Raw genomic sequence first — 13,860 nt, forward strand, 5'->3', positions numbered from 1 at the left:
CTTTAAACGCAAGAATTAAAAAAAATCCAAAAAAAAAAAAGGAAAATCTTGCCTCCTCTCCTTTTAAAAGCTTCCTTAGTCCTAAAGGGTTGCGTGTCCCCCCCTCACTCTCCTCGAGGTTACTCAAGGGTCGAGCAACTGCATACGGCGTCTTTGTACGGCATAGTTACGAAGAAGAAGCGACGGCGAGGGGAGTGGAAGGAGACAGAGAGAGAAAGAGAGAGAGCCTGGGTAAGTTATCACTCGAGTCTGGACCAGGAATAGTCGCCATGTGGTGGCAGCCGTGGGACTGACTATTTTCGGGTAAAGACAAATTTGGCGCGATGCGCTACGAGGGAGCAAAGCGAGCCTCGTGGTAGAGTCTCAAGTGTAAGCTTACATGTGCCGGGGGGTGTCGGCCGCGACACGGAGAGGCCAATGGGATCTGTGCGGCCATTTTTAGAGGGCTCGTTGAAGCAACCGTGGCTCAAAGCTTTGGCAGCATTCAGTCTGAAGCAGCCAGCCGGCAAGGAGGAGGCCGATTTCCGTCCCGACACTTTTCGATCGACACTTCTTCCACGAAATCGCGCGATCCTCGACCTCTCTCTCTCTCTCTCTCTCTCGCTCGCTTACTCGCTCGGTCACTCGCTCTCGCTCGCTCGCTCTGCAAAACCGAGGACCATCCAACCGAGGGGCCTGGATCCACCGCCTCGCTCTGGATCACCTCCTCTCTCCTTCCTTATCCGTCTTATCCGCCGTGTCGAGCGAGGATCGAGCGAGGAGGAGAAGGAGGAGAAGGAGGAGGAGGAGGAGGAGGAGGATCCACCCAGGTACACCACCCCTTCGCGGATCCTTCGAGTGGATTACGTAATACGTTCTTTTTTTCGCAAGACGGATACATCACTAGTGGTACAATAAGGGATAATTTTTGAAGAAACGAGGGAGAGAGAGAGAGAGAGAGGGAGGGAGGGAGTTTGATATCGGAAAGAAGAAACCGGGCGATGCTGTTCCGTGCTTCCTTACTTCCCATAGTGGATGCGACGTATGGAATGTAAAGAAGTATGGAGCTGCGCCCGGACGAGCTTCGTCGTCCTTGGATGGAGAGGAAAAGGAGAAACGAGAAGGAAAGAAACGGACGGATCGGTGTGTACAGCTGGCAGTAACTTGAGACGAGAGTGGTCACTTTTTTTTTCACTGTTTACTTCTTGTTCCCGGTAATATGTGGATAACGGTGTGTATACAATATTCTCGCGAGAAAAGGAGGAAAGAAAGAAGAGGAAGGAGGAAGGAAGGAAGAAAGGAAGGAAGGAAGAGAAAGAGAGAGAAGGAGGGAGAGAGAGTTTTTTGTGCAAAGAGAGAGTTTTCGAACGTACGTGGCTGGTTAAGGGAATGTACATGAACCGGTGCTATACAGTTTGGTATCGATAGGCTGGATGCCAGAAATAGATGCCGGTTCCACGTATTTTGTAACGTGACTCGGAACATCTTTCCATGTGGCCTCTCTCTCCCGCCTCTTCTCTATTTACGGTATGCTAAACCATGTGGTCGCCAGCTTTATTTAAATTGGCAAAATATTTCCCAGCCCGTTCCCAGGGCCGCCCCCTTCTTCCCCTCCCCCCTCCCCCCTCGATTCATCGTAAACTAGAGATTTTCTTCTTGCAGATGACGCGACAGGAGATGCAACTGGATGGAAGGAAACGCATTGTAAAACCTCTCTTTCGTTCTTTTTTCCTCTTCTTCGAGTGAGTACACACGTTAATATAAAAATCTTTTAAAAAAATCTTTAAAAATCTCCTCTCTCCGAGTGTGATCGGGGAGAGTTGATATTATCCATAATAAATCACGTCTAATTTTATTACACAGGCGGAGACGTGCAGTAGAGTTGCAGGCAAGGGAAGGGAAGGGGAGAGAGGAGGAGGAGGAAGGAGCTGGAGAGGAAGGAGATCCTCGTCCGGCGTTCGAGTCAAAAATAGGACGTGTACCACGCGTGGTCACAGGCATATTTCCATAAATGAGTTCTCCGGTTACAGGGGTCTATTTCCGGCCCGGCGGGCCGCCGACCCGGAGTTGCACAGCCAATTACAATCGGCTCCAGCACGGATCCCTCCGTTCTGGGAATCTGGCAGGAATCTCTACGTTAACCCAGAGTCGCAGCACGGGATTTTCGATCCGAAGGGGAATTTCTCGAAACGCGCGTGTTTCTTTCGCTTCCTCCCTCCGCCTCCCTTCTCCTTCCTCATGCCGTGAGTGAAAAATTAAAAATGGTGGTTTTTTTACTACGAGAGATTATCATCAGAGTATCATCATCATTAGTGATCATCTCCTTCTTTCCTTTCTTTCGATACGTAACACACGTAGTTGTTATATGAACGAAGATTTCTATGGAAAGATATATGTATATCGTATTTTCGATAATTTGTAATAATTTGGATTCGTCGTTGTAAGTGTTAAGTTACGTGGATGTTTATTTTCAAGGATTAGGAATTCGTACGAGAAAAATGACGCTTAATTTGGATATCATGGTATCGTTTCTAACGGGACGAATAATTTTGCTCCCGAAGAATCTAGGTTAGATTACTTTATCTATTTTATTCGCGTTTATATATTATTTTCTATCCTCGCTCGAGATAGAACAACACTTTGTGCTTGGATAAAAATTATAAAAATAATAATGGAAGAAATTTATTCGCAATCAAAAGTTGATTTCGATGATTTATCTTTAAGCGCATATTCTATTAATAAAAGTTAAATTATTCGATCGAGCAATTGTATTATATAATCGGTTGCGCAAACTATTAATAACTCGCGTGTTTCAAATATCGTATTCCTATATTTATATGTTTACTTTGTACGAAAAGTTTTATTTACGGAGAGTGCTATTTTATTACGATTAATTGCATCAACAACTGTGTATCAATTATACAATGATACACGAAGATATGAAGAATAATTAACATCGCAATAAAAAATTGATATAAATAAAATTATTATTATATCATCGTTACATATTTGGATAAAAGGGAAGAGATAATTTTATTTCATATTAACGAAAGATCAATTTGTCGAAAAATTTGTTCAAACATTTTTCCTTCGGCATCGGTAACAAATTGAAACTTTCATAGTTATCATATCCATATGTCGGTTGCAGTTCACTCGAGGCCCGTAACACGGCGCTGAACGATAGCCAACCAGAACGAAAGATAATTTCGCCTCGGTAAAACTTGCCCTGCTTTCAACTTCTTCGCTTAAAATTCCCTAATTTCAAAGAACAACATCGTCGCTATTCGTGCAATTCCTTGTTAAGAACATAACCACACTTTTCCTGTTTTTTCCTCGATAAAAACATCATCCCCCTCAATTTTATCGTTTAAACGAAAGGAAAGTTGACACATATAATTAAAAATTAATAATAAATGCTCAAATACCAACCTAATCCGTTTTTCGTACAAATCCTGTTCGGCATTTAGCACCCACCATTCGAATATCCTCTCTTTTCCAATTTTCCAACGTGCGAAAGCAGCCTCGAACCTCGATTAACATCCGTGTTTCCCTTCCCAGGGATCGAACCAACCCCTCCAACCCCTGCCAATAAAAGTTGGGTAAACGCTCGATTTACGGGGAGGAGGAGGAAAGAGGAGGAGGGCTGAGACAGTATCACACAGGTATGAACGTTAACCCTAATAAATAACTGACGGTGTGGGGAGCGTGGACAGGGGAGAGAGGGGGGCGTGGATGTGATCCCAGCTATGCGTGGAAGCCCTGACTATTCAGTGGATGCGGCCACGGCCGGATTTGCATTGCCGTCATTGTCGCGATTTGAATCGGTCGCTCCTCGCTCTGTCGCGGCGGCTTGTTTCCATTGTGGCAAATAATTCTGCGGCGCGGCGCGGATTAACGATTCCCTTGAATGGCGGAATCGTGGCCACCAAGGTGATTCCGACACGATTCCGTTTATTTTATCTACACGCTTCGACTCGGAGGAGACGTCCAACCTTCTCGAATTATCATGCTAATTTTTCTTATCGACGGAGCGCGATCGAATTCGACTCGGCTTCGAAGCTCGAGCGCTGCGAGTGTTTTTTCTAGAGAGAAAGAGAGAGAGATTCGTTTTTGAAAAATGGATAAATGGACGTGCTAAATTTTAACATTAGATAAGAGAGAACGGAAACGAAGAATCGAGATTTATTAAATATTAAATACATTTGGACTACGCCAGCAAACCTAAAAATTCAACTGAAGCCATCTATGAGTGAAATCCGCAATTACTTAGTTGCCAACCCAATATTTTAAATTGTGTGTGAATCGAAATTCTCGAAATGAAAAAGAGAGAGAAAAAAAAATGAAAATCTCGGACGGAAGGAGGGGACGAATTCGAGAATGAAAATGGAAATTTTCCAGCTGGAAAGGATAGGGAATCGAAGCGGCGAGTAATAACTCAATTATCGACCGATGACTTTAAACGGTTACGCCGTTTCGCGTCGGGACCACGCGCGTCGAATTCCGCCGGAATTGAATACGCGTGCCGTTCGATTCCGTGGACAATTCATTGGCGGCAGGGGAGGGGGGAGGGACTCGAGCAGGTGAGCACGACGCCATAACGAGTCGGGGGGCATTAAATTTATCCGTGCCGCCAAAATAGCACTGCGATGCCTCCTCCCGATTAAACCCGAATTATACCGATATTCCTTCCCCCTCGAAATAACACACATTCAAGCATCCAAAAATCATATTATATTCCAATTATTAAATTTCTTTTCCCCTTCTTCCTTCCTTCTCTTCCTCCATTTTTCCAAATTTATTTAAAATAAATGCAGTATCCGGACTTCCCGTCCTTTTTTCCTTTGCAACTGTGGATAAGAAGAAAGAGGAAAGAGAAGAGAGATCGTTGTATGAGAGAAAATAAAAGAGGAGGGGTAATAAAAGGACGAGACGACGGTTAACGTGAAATAACGCGGTTCGCGAAGAAACTCGATAGGCGCCTGAATCAGGTGGCGAGAGGGGGGGGCGAGGAGGAGGAGGGGGAGGCGAATGCGGCGCCAATAGAAGGTGCAGGGGGTTTGAAATGACAGGCGGGCGCATCTATTGGTCGCTCGGTAGGATCGTCACGTACCGCACGACAATTTATGACGATTGGAATAGCGGCCAGTCGAACCCCCCCGGCCGTAATACGTAGCAGCGGCGACGGTGGGCGGAGGGAAGGGAGGGGAGGTGGGAGGAGGTTACGGGGCGAAGTTACGGGACGAGAGACACCTTGCCAAACTGGTTCAATTAGCGCGGACACCGGATGAAAAAGGATTCGGTGACCGTCGTATCAGACTGGTAACGAACTTCCTGATAGGAATAATCCACCTGTACCGACCTGCCGGTGGTACAACCCCTACTCCTCCTTCTCTTCTTCGTGCTACTCGAGATGGACCTCGATTTTCCACCTCGATGGAAACGACGCTCCATTCCTTCTGGAAACGGAATTTAAACGGATGGACGTCGAGTAAGGAAGCGAGGAAAATTCGTGATGACGATTGGCTTGGTTGCACAACTGTTGAGGCCAATCGTCATTTCCAAAGTTTTCATTTTGCAAGTGAAACTTTGTAATGCTAATATTGATTTCGATCTTGAGGGACAGTATTTTAATATTTTTGCGATTTGGAGAATTGGATGCTCTAAATAAAATTTTTGGTATAGCTTGGAATAGTTTTGAGTGGATTTTGAGTTTTGGATTAATTGTAAAAAATGTAACATAAAAAAGGTAGCAATTTTTGAATGTGAATTAGAAATTATGTGCTCTAAATAAAATTTTTCTATAAATTAGTATTTCATTAATTAGTAATTCTATAAGTTAAGCATAATTTTGATTACTTTTGATTTTGAGGAATATCGTGGAGAACGATAATTTCGTGCAATTAGAAATTGTGTCTTCTAAATAAAATTTTTCTATAAATTTGAGTAATTCCAAAAGTTAATTTTTGGATTTGGATTATATAATTTTCGTTACTTTTGACTTTTAGAAATATCGTGGAAAACGGTAATTTCAATATTTCGTGAAGTTAGAAATTGTGTGCTATAAATAAAATTTTTCTATAAATTTGAGTAATTCCAAAAGTTAATTTTTGGATTTGAATTACATAATTTTCGTTACTTTTGATTTTGAGGAATATCGTGGAGAACGGTAATTTTAATATTTCGTGCAATTAGAAATTGTGTGCTCTAAATAAAATTTTTCTATAAATTTGAATATAATTTCCAAAAATTAAACATAATTTTCGTTATTTTTGAATATTTTTCAATCGAAATAAAAACATAGAGAATTTCAATATTTCGTACAATTAGAAATTGTGTGCTCTAAATGAAATTTTTCTATAAATTTGAATAATTCCAAAATTTCGTTACTTTTCGAGGAATATCAATATTTTTCGATCGAAGTGAAGCAATTTTAGAGAAGAGCAATTATAATATTTCGTGAAATTAGAAATTCTGTGATCTAAACAAAATTTTTCTATAAATTTGAAAATATTCAAATTTTTTTTATTTGAAATAATTCCAAAAGCTTCGTTACTTTTGATTTCGAGGAATATCAATATTTTTCGATCAAAGTGAAACAATTTTAAAAAGTTTTAATTATAATATTTCCTGAAACTAGAAATTCTTTGCTCTAAACAAAATTTTTCTATAACTTTATAGTACAATTTCCAAAAATTAAACAAAATTTTCGTTACTTTTGAATTTTATATTTTTCAATCGAAAATAAAAATGCAAAAAATTTCAATTTCATTAAAAACCGTGCGCTCAAAATAAAAATATACTTTGAATAATTTCAAAACTATACCTATAACCGGATTAATTAGAATACAAGAAAAATAATTTTCGTTATTTTTACCAACGTAAATCTATCCATTATTTGTATATATATATACAAAGAAGGGATCGAGCCCGGTAGATTCGTTAGATCCACAAGGAGAGGGGGGGAGAGGGGGAGGGGATAGATGCACGAGATGTCGAGCTCGGGTATAGGTTCGCGGCGGAGTAAATAAATCTTTATTATGTCAGCGCTCTCTCCGACGTACACAGCGTATACATCGGCGTGTACATTGGCCGGCCTCTGGACGTGTGCGCATAACATTTGCAAATACGCCACTAACGTTGACGAGCACTCGTGGTACGCGCTATATTAACGCGACGGGGTGAAACGTTAATCCACGGATGCGTTGATAGCTTGAATTTATTAGCCGGCAAATTCATTATATCACACCGAATCCACCGCTTTTCCAAGAACCATCCTCCTCCTCCCCCTTCTCTCTCATTCCAATTCGTTATTTATTTAATAATCGTAATCCCCACGGATCGAGGCGATGACGTTTAATAATAATTTACACGCAATCTTTTCCACACGAAACGATCGTCTTGTAATCTCCTTCGTGTCATTTTCTCCTCTCAAATTCCTTCATTTTAAAGGATGTAAAAAAGGTAAACAAACGTGTAAAGAATAATAATTTCCTTCTCTGAATTTCGACGAAGCGTATTTCCAGCAAACTTCGCGTTTCTTTTTCTTCTTCTCTCGAGGAAGAAGTCGAGGAGTGGGGAGAGGTGGAACGCGAGGTATTCAAGGATGGGGCGAGGGGAGGGGAGAGGCGGCGCGGACGGACTCGATACGGGCGAGGGAATGGAACACACGGACGGAGATTGTACTAATTAAGTCCCACCTCCCCCCCATTAATTGCCAACGTTCCTGGCCCTCGCTGTCAATGCTAGCTTCGTCGCTATGGCTGCGGACACTGGCCGTTCATCGTTGCGGCTGCGGCCACCGGCAGCGCTATGACGTAGTTAACAGAATTTCGATATCGACATGCTCCACTTACGTAACTACTTGCGCTACTACCGGGCCCCTCCCCCTTCAACTTCGATATCCACCCCCTCGCTCGATAACAAGGTTTATCGCCCGATAAGATTGTTTGCAAACCCGATCGATCTCGAACGACCAAATTGTCGGCCAACAATCGTTTCGTGAATATTTTTCCAATAATTTGGACGCGTTTTATTTAAGAAATTTTGAAGAAAGGTTTGCAAAAAAAGGTTTTTCGAAAAATCAAATTGTCGGCCAAGAATCGTTTCGTGAATATTTTTCGAATAATCTGGATGCGTTTTATTTAAGAAATTTTGAAGAAAGGTTTGCAAACCTTTTCGAAAAATCAAATTGTCGGCCAAGAATCGTGAATATTTTTCGAATAATTTGGACGCGTTTTATTTAAGAAATTTTGAAGAAAGATTTGCAAACTTTTTCGAAAAATCAAATTAGAAGAATCGTTTCGTGAATATTTTTCGAATAATTTGGACGCGTTTTATTTAAGAAATTTTGGAGAAAGGTTTGCAAACCTTTTCAAAAAATCAAATTGTCGGCCAAGAATTGTTTTGTGAATTTTTTTCCAACAATTTGGACACGTTTCCCTTTTATTTAAGAAATTTTGAAGAAAAGTTTTATCCATATTTTATTCATATCCATATTCTCCTTTCCTATCCATCGTTTCGTGAATATTTTTCTATTTGGACGTGTTTCCCTTTTATTTAAGAAATTTTGAAGAAAGGTTTATCGGTCGATAAGATTTTTGCAAACCTAACCGATTTTAAACAATCAAATTGGCCAAGAATCGTTTCGTGAATATTTTTCGAACAATTTGGACGCGTTTCCCTTTTATTTAAGAAATTTTGAAGAAAGGTTTATTTAAGAAAGGTTTATCGGCCGATAAGATGTTTGCAAACCAATCGGTTTTAAACAATCAAATTGTCGGTCAAAAAATCGTTTTGTGAATTTTTTTCGAATAATTTGGACGCGTTTTATTTAAGAAATTTTGAAGAAAGGTTTGCAAACCCAACCGGTTTCAAACAATCAAATTGTCGGTCAAAAAATCGTTTTGTGAATTTTTTTCGAACAATTTGGACATTTCTCTTTTATTTAAGAAATTTTATTTTCCATTCGGAAGAATTTTCGGAAGAGAAAGAAGAAAAATCGCACGTTTAATATTTATTTAGGCGCAGAAGGGAATCTTTTCGCAAAATTGTAAATCGGTTCTCTTATTACACTTGCGCTGCAACCTTGTGAACCACCACTCGAAGGGACGGCGGTTTAATTAATCAGAAATATACATTGGAAAAATCTTTTTCTCCGTGGCGAACTTGCACAAGTATTCCCTCCCTCGAAACCTATCTGAAGATAGTTGGAAGAAACACCGAAGAAGAAGAAGAAGAAGAGGAGGAGGAGGAAGAAGGCCCTTCCTATCCTGTTTTTAATTAACTCTGCATAGAATTGGAGGGAGGTGGTGGAGAGGATCCTCGTCGAAGGATCGAGGCAGATATTGAATCCGCGGGATAACTTTTCACGGAGTTAGACCTCTGCTCTATCCTGCCACGTCGTTAAAGGAGACCCAGAAGAAGGAGGAGGCACGGTTTTATTGGAGAACCTCAGAGAAAGAGGCGTGTGTACGTGTTTTCACATCGCCAACTAACTCTTTTCTTATCGTTCTTTCCTTGAAAAATCATTTTGAAAAGTATACGCATCGCCATTTTGGATTTCGTCGTATTTTTAAAAAATCAAGAGGAAAACTTGATTCGATTCGTGTTACTATCTTCAGAATTATAAAGTCAATTTCAAGAAGATTTGGAGTTGTCAAATATTGGAGATAAATGGAAAGAATATGTTGTTTCTGAAAAAACAGTCAATGTCCAATTTTCTTTTGTTGTAACGAGAACAAATCACCATTAATTCCCTTTCTTTTCTCAATTATCGAAAAAGAAATTTTCACCAACCTTCGAACTTTGATAATAATGCATAAAGAAAAAGAAAGAAATCCACGTAATCTCGAATGGATAAACATAAAATATTCCACAATATATTTATAAATCTTGAATTCTACTTATATAATCCATCTTCCACTTATGAATACATCAAATCCTAATTGTCTTAATAAGCCAACAATTTCTTCTTATTCTATATTTAATTCAAAATTTGCAAAACTACATACACACTTTCAAATTCAAATAAATTGACACAACAAGATGAAACTTGCCACTATATTTGCCATACACAAATTCATAATTCGAATGAATTGGCATAACAAGATGAACTTTATTGCTATTATTCCCACTTTTTCCAACGTTTCTCCAATCCATGCACTTCCAAGCGAAGTTTGGAAATTTGGGAAACGTGGTGAAGAAACGGCGTGTATACAGGTGTAATGGGTCTCCATCTCTCGTTTGTCAAAGTCAACGGAGGATAAGTAAGGTGGACGATTCTAGATTGAGTCACGAACGACCGGGTCCTTGCGAAAGAAGTCGATCGCGTCCCTCCACGAGACACGTGCCATTTTTATCGTCGAATCCTCTTTTTATGATCCCCTCCCCGATCCTCTCTCCGAGTCGTGCACGAGTTTTCTCGGCAGATATCTCGAGAAATTGTTCCCAGCGATTAATCGCAAAACGAGGCTTCAATTGGAAATAAATTAATAATTTAAATAAATTAAGATGAAACTTGACACGAATATTAATTACGAAGGAAGGGGAAAGGAAAGAGAAAATTTTAAAAATTTACTACATTTCTCTCTAAATCTGGTTTGGAAAAAACGAAAGAAAGGAAGAAAGGAAGAAAGGTCTTTGAATCACCTGTGTCGGAGGGAAACAAACATGGCGGTTATCCCCGCCTCGGAAAAAGGAAGGGAAGAAAAGTGGCAACGGGGGCCAACAATGGAAACAAAGAAACACGGGCCACGGAACTGGCAAATTGTCCAGGGTGGCGGTGGTAACGGCTCATAAATAATACAGTGGTTTGCTTTCCGACCGTCTGAAAGCAACAATCTCTAAAATTTTCCCTCTCTCAGTGGCTAGTTCAGCATGCAGCCTGGACCACTACACGGGATATAAACGTAGCCTCTTTCGCCTCTCATCAACGACTCGCTTACGACGACAAAGTGTCTCGTGAGGGAGGGAGGAGGAGGAGGAGGAGACAGGTGGCCAACGAGCAACTCGAAAGGAGTTTGAAAAGCTGACGTTTCGCTTACGTGCGGAAACTGAGAAACCAGCCGGCCGGATATATGGTTCCACCAGCGTCCGGATGAATTTGTCAGGCGAGGAGAGGCCTCGTCGAGAACGATGGAAATGGACCCTAACCTAACCTAACCGAGGCTTCGAAAGATCGTCATTATCGAATTTGCACAATCTTTTCGAAAACTCTAGTCGAAATATTTATGTTACAAGTCGTGGTAATCGATCTTTTTTCTTAAAAATCGACCTAACCTAACCGAGGCTTCGAAAGATCATTATCGAATTTGCACAGTCTTTAAACGAGTATATAAACGAAATATTTATTGTTATAAGTCGTAGTGATCGATTTTTTTTTTTAAAAATAGACCGAGCTTTTACTTGAAGGATCTCATTATTAAATGGATGGACCCTAACCTAACCTAACCGAGGCTTTATCATTATTTGCACAATCTTTTCGAGTCGAAATATTTGTTGTTACAAGTCGTGGTAATTTTTTTTTTTTTTTAAAATAAATCATTTTACGCGAAGGATTTCATTATTATATATATCTAATGATGAACGGACCCTAACCTAACCTAACCGAGGCTTCGAAAGATCATCATTATCGAATTTGCATAATCTTTTCGAAAAGTCGAAATATTTATTATAATGATCGATCTTTTTTTCTTAAAAATAGACCAAATTTTTACGAAGAATCTCATTATTAGATGGACGAACCCTAACCTAACCTAATCGAGGCTTCGAAAGATCATCAATATTTGTATTTGTACAAGTCGTGGCGATCGATCTTTTTTCTTAAAAATGGAAATGGACCAAGCTTTTACGCGAAGAATCTCATTATTAGATAGATGGACCCTAACCTAACCTAACCGAGGCTTCAAAAGATCATCAATATTTGTTGTTATAAGTCGTAGTGATCGATCTTTTTTCTTAAAAATGGAAATGGCCCAAGCTTTTATGCGAAGGATTTCATTATTAAATGGATGGACCCTAACCTAACCTAACCGAGGCTTCGAAAGATCATCAATATTTGTTGTTACAAGTCGTAGTGATCGATCTTTTTTCTTAAAAATGGAAATGGACCAAGCTTTTGCGCAAAGGATCTCATTATTAGATGGATCCTAACCTAACCGAGGCTTCGAAAGATCATTATCGAATTTGCACAATCTTTTCGAAAAATATTTATTGTTACAAGTCGTGATGATCGATCTTTTTTTTTTTAAAATAGACCAAAGAAGGATTGCGAAGGATCTCATTATTAGATAGACCCTAACCTAACCTAACCGAGGCTTCGAAAGATCATCATTATCGAATTTGCACAATCTTTTCGAAATATTTATTATAATGATCGTAGTGATCGATTTTTTCTTCTTAAAAATGAAAACGGACCAAGCTTTTACACGAAGAATCTCAATATTAAATGGATTTACTATTTTTTTTTTAAACGAAATATCTCGTCGATCGATATCTTAACTTTCGCAAAACGATTTTTCCTCACATCGAAACTTTTCCTCTGCCTATTCCTTGTAATTCACAATTACGCCTCTTCGAATACTTACAATAAACGATTCTTTTCGATTCCTCCCCCTCCCCTCTCCACTGGCCTTCAATTCTCAAGAATTGCACACCGGAATCGGACACCGCATCTGGCTTCGCCTTCGAATCGATTTTATCGGTTACAAAAGCGCGGTTGGGGAATGAGAGAGAGAGAGAGAGAGAGAGAGAGAGAGAGAGAGAGAGAGAGAGATGGTAAGCAGCTCACGGAGGAGCGGCGCTTCGACACCGATTGAAAGTTGGTGCGTTCGTGCCGGAGGTGTTGAGTGCATTTCCCGGGGCATGACGTGAATGGCGGAAGCCCGGGGAAGGCGAGGCTTTTTTAAAATAAGACAAAGGAGGAAGGCCATCCTCATCCTCCTCCTCCTCCCCCTCTTTTTCTCTCTCAGTCTCTTAGCTCTCCCGCGGCGCTCGTTTCGGAAGGGCGATCACGCGCCACGGGCCCCGTCCAACTTTCCCGGCTAATCAGAAAAATCCACACTCCGCCGACCTTATTGAATTGTCCCTCACGACTAGAAATTGTCCTCCCTTTGTCCGTGATCACGGCCTATCCGCGCGAACCAGGACGATTCGACGATTTCTTCTTCTTTTTCTCTTTCTTCCTTCCTTTTTCTTCTTCCACGAGGAACGGATCTGTTTTTGAAACGTTCGTGTTTGCTCGGGTTATTTATATATTTTTCTTTTTTTTTTTTTGTTAAAGAAAGAGTGAAAGAAAGGTCGTAGGTATCGAGAGAATTAGTTATCGAGTATTTGATATATCACAATCTTTATGAGAAATGAACGAGTGATAAATATTATGCCAAAAAAGTAGAGGGATGTTTGAAGATATTTATTTATTTTTTTCGTTTTGTCAAGAAATCGTAGACAATCGTGATTAGAGGTAATTGTAAGTGTCTATCTTTAAAATATTGAAATATTTCGAGAAATGAATAATAAGTATTATTTGCAGATGATAAAGTGTAATTTAGTAGAGGGATGTTTGAATCCATGAAGATATTTATTTATTTTTGTTCCGTCGAAAAATCGTAGTGATGATTAGAGATAATTGCAAGTATCTATCGAATCTTTGAAATATTTCAAGAAACGAATAATAAATAATTATTTGCAGACGACAAAGTATAACTTAGTAGAGGGATGTTTGAATCCATGAAGATATTTATTTTTCGTCGAGAAATCGTAGTAACTAGAGATAATTGTAAGTACCTATCGAATCTTTGAAATATTGAAATATATCAAGAAATGAGTAATAAATATTATTTGCAGACGACAAAGTGTAAGTTAGTAGAGGGATGTTTGAAGTAT

General features: G+C 39.8%; 1 protein-coding gene, 1 long non-coding RNA gene and 1 other non-coding gene across 3 annotated transcripts in view; 1 reads left to right on the top strand and 2 right to left on the bottom strand.

Moving 5' to 3' along the window:
- The window catches only part of LOC550708 (E3 ubiquitin-protein ligase MIB1), a 575,562-nt gene that overhangs the window by 25,358 nt on the left and 536,344 nt on the right, over positions 1–13,860 (bottom strand). The gene's annotated exons all lie outside the window — the stretch shown is intronic.
- Mir1-1 (microRNA 1-1) lies at positions 974–1,056 on the top strand. The gene has a single exon (NR_034280.1). It is a non-coding gene; the product is annotated as a microRNA 1-1 (primary transcript).
- LOC107965703 lies at positions 2,737–4,794 on the bottom strand. Its single transcript, XR_001705994.2, has 2 exons — positions 3,409–4,794; positions 2,737–3,234 (listed from the first exon to the last, which is right to left on the bottom strand). It is a non-coding gene; the product is annotated as an uncharacterized LOC107965703 (long non-coding RNA).

Source organism: Apis mellifera, linkage group LG16, assembly GCF_003254395.2.
Source record: "Apis mellifera strain DH4 linkage group LG16, Amel_HAv3.1, whole genome shotgun sequence".
NCBI classification, from domain to species: domain Eukaryota; kingdom Metazoa; phylum Arthropoda; class Insecta; order Hymenoptera; family Apidae; genus Apis; species Apis mellifera.